Here is a 3,372-nt window from a genome sequence, read left to right as displayed (position 1 = left end):
AAACAAATTTGGTAAAAAAATCGAAGTCGAACGTGTTCCATCATTTTGCTAATTTCAAACCCGATCGGGAGCCGGAATAGAGGAAATACGCAAGGCGTGTTATTCCACAAACTAAGTACTAATACAAATGACACGTGTATTACTACGTAGAGTCGGTGAAGTGCCGCTAAAAACGTTAAGGCCGTCTAAAAAGTTGTAAAGAAAATACATGCCTGAAAACACAATATTCTTCAAATTGTATTTAAAATGAAACTGTATATTCACATCTGGCATCCCTAGTCACGAAGAACGAACACAAAGAGGCGAATGTTGTGAATATCGCCAAACACCAAACCATCAGCTAGACTTTTGAGTGTCGCACTATTCTGACATTTCAGCGACAGGACACTCACCAAGGAGCTCGGATTTCTACTGTCAAGTAGAAGTTCACCATGCGTTAGTGTTGTGATAATACTCTTCTCACACTATTGGACTGACTTTGGGATGGTCACCAAAGATAATCGTAGTACAAAATTTGTTGATTATCTTTGTGTGAGTACCATCACTTGATTCTCACGACAAATCGCAGCTCTGATCACATATAATCGAGTCTGTATATAATCGAGTACGACCTGTATATCGAAAAATATGTTGAAATCCCTCCCAAACAAAGCACGAGATCAATAAACAAAAATTTAAATGAAAATTGCACAACTAGAAAACTTTAACTGCAATACCCAAGAAACAACACAAACAGCGATACTCACAAACGAACTGTTCCCAACATTGCACCCTTTCAACATGATTGTTACGTTTTCCTCGTTGCTCTATAAATTTTCCCGTAATTCAATATTCCACAGGTCACACCTCCACTACGCTACCATTCACCCTTGTCCAGCCACAATACTCCGTTCAATACAGCCAACCGTGGATGGAGGAGGTCTCATCCCCGTCCCCGACCCAGAGCGACCTCATCGCGCTTCGTTTTGCTCCCAGAGAAAGAGAGAGATCCTCCGGGAAATGAAAATTTGTAATTTCAATACGATTAAATACACACGATACACCATTTATCACCTCTGTGCGAGCATCCACTTTTCACCCGTGGAATTGGGTAACGTGGGGTTCAAACCCCGTGCACAACCCCGTCCCCAGCAGGGGGCAGAGGGGTTTAATTACTAGCGAGCAAAAGTACGAGGCGACCGGGTGAACGCGCAAACGACCGCGAGGATACAGTCTCATTTCGTTAGTTTAGCAGCAGCTTGTTTTCGGATTCAATTCAATCAAACGTGGCAATCGTGGCGTGTGCAGGGCCAAAACCGTTGACCGACCGACGCTGCTCTTGACTGTGTTGCCGCTTTAGAATATGCCCCCGGCGTGTTCTGTGTTTGGGTTGATTTATTCGGTTTGTTGAGCAAGCGAAGCGTGGTTCGAGTAATTTAATAACCTTAACCAATTGAATTTTTTGATCATTGTTGCGCGAGAGGTTGAATTGATTGGATCAAGATGGGGATCTTGCCGGGCCGGTGCCAATTGGTTTTTCATTCTTTAACATTCATCGTGGATCAGTGCACGAGCGGCCTCAGCCACCTCCGACCACAATCGGGGAAGCGTGAAATAGAATATCCGGAACGAATTCGAGCAATCCAATTACCGTTTTGTCTCAAATTCCGAACACTTAAGCTTTGGTGGCCATCAAACAGTGTCTCATTACTCAAAATGGTACTTTATCGCGAAATTAATTTGATTTTTAGATACAATAGGTATATTTCATGGTGAAAAACTAAAAATTACATTAATCACAAATTCCGAACACCATTTATGTCACCGATTCATATTCCGAAAACTTTTGTCTCAAATTCCGGACAGACAAAATGCATTTGTTCAAAAAATTCATAACTTTTGAACTAACGGGTCTTAAATAAAAAATGAGAATTTTTTCAATACCTTTCAGTAACTCAAATAAAGAGCGTAAAATTTTCTTCCTCCAAGAAAATTGCTCTTTGGGCTCCCTAGAAACAGTAGGCGTGTTTGGTTTTGCTAGTTTGAATTTAGTCAAAGCAAAGATGGCGTCGAAACGTGCTCCGCGAACGCATTGTACGGTTCTACGAAACGCATTTCCAGCAAGGAAAAAAGTTCGCGGTGGCACATTTTAAGGAAGAAAATGTACCTGTCAGTACGGTATATCGTATCCTGGGTTCCCTGAACGTAGAGCGGAAGGTCGGAAGTGGTCGTCCGGTGACGATAATGACGAAGCAGAGGAAGACATCGTTAAAGAAGCTGTTTGACAACAAGGACGCAACCAGCCTGCGTGACGCCGGTCGGAAATATGGCTGCTCCCACGTATTGTTCCATCGGACCCTCAAGATGGAAGGAATCGTCTGCAGGAAGAAGACGAGGTCGCCGGAGTACACGGAGGAGCAGATTGAGACGGTTAAATAACAGTGTCGGTGGATGACCAAAAAATACCGCGGGACGTCTTTCGTTCTGGACGACGAAAGCTATTTTCCGCTGCCAAAAACGCATATTCCAGGAAATGATAATTACTACTCCAGCGACAAGTCATCCACACCGCCTGAAGTGAAATACAAGTTCAAGCACAAGTTTGAAAAAGAGGTTATGTTGTACATCGCCATTTCCGACCGGGGCATTTCAAAGCCTTGGTTTAAGCCGAGCAGTCTGGCAATCAACCAACAAATCTATCGGGAAGAGTGCCTCGATAAAATCATGCTGCCGTTCCTGAACGAGCATTACGCGGATGTGAAGGTCTTAATATAACTATTGATGGGCAAACGGTGGAAAGAGCATCATCGATCAAATATCTTGGCGTTATTCTTGACGAAATGCTGCACTTCGACGAACATATAAACTATACTATAAAGAAGGCAGCTCAAAAATATGGAGTGCTCTGTAGAATTAATCGATTCTTGACTTTTGAAAGTAAAATCACTATCTATAAGGCAGTAATTGCTCCACATTTTGATTATTGTGCATCTGTGCTATCTCTTGCAAATAAGAGGCAAATGCAAAGAATGCAAATTGTGCAAAACAAGGCGATGCGCCTTATATTGAGATGTGATCGACTAACTCCACGAAGATTTATGCTCGAATGCCTGCAATGGATGTCAGTGAGTCAGCGTATTAAGTACTGCACGCTTACGTTCATATATAAGATGACTAACGGTATGACACCGAATTATCTACAAAACACGATAACGTATGGGAGAGATATGCACCGATATAACACAAGACAAGCAAGTGACCTCAGAACCATGAACTTTCGAATGTCTTGTACCCAAAATTCGCTTTTTTACAGAGGATATCGACTTTACAATACATTACCAAATGAAGCAAAGACAGCAACAAATCTTCGAAGGTTCCGTAGTATTTGTAAAG

Source organism: Toxorhynchites rutilus, chromosome 1, assembly GCF_029784135.1.
Source record: "Toxorhynchites rutilus septentrionalis strain SRP chromosome 1, ASM2978413v1, whole genome shotgun sequence".
Taxonomy (NCBI): Eukaryota; Metazoa; Arthropoda; class Insecta; order Diptera; family Culicidae; genus Toxorhynchites; species Toxorhynchites rutilus.
The sequence above is the reverse complement of the archived record's forward strand: the minus strand, read 5'-3'. Positions refer to the sequence as shown.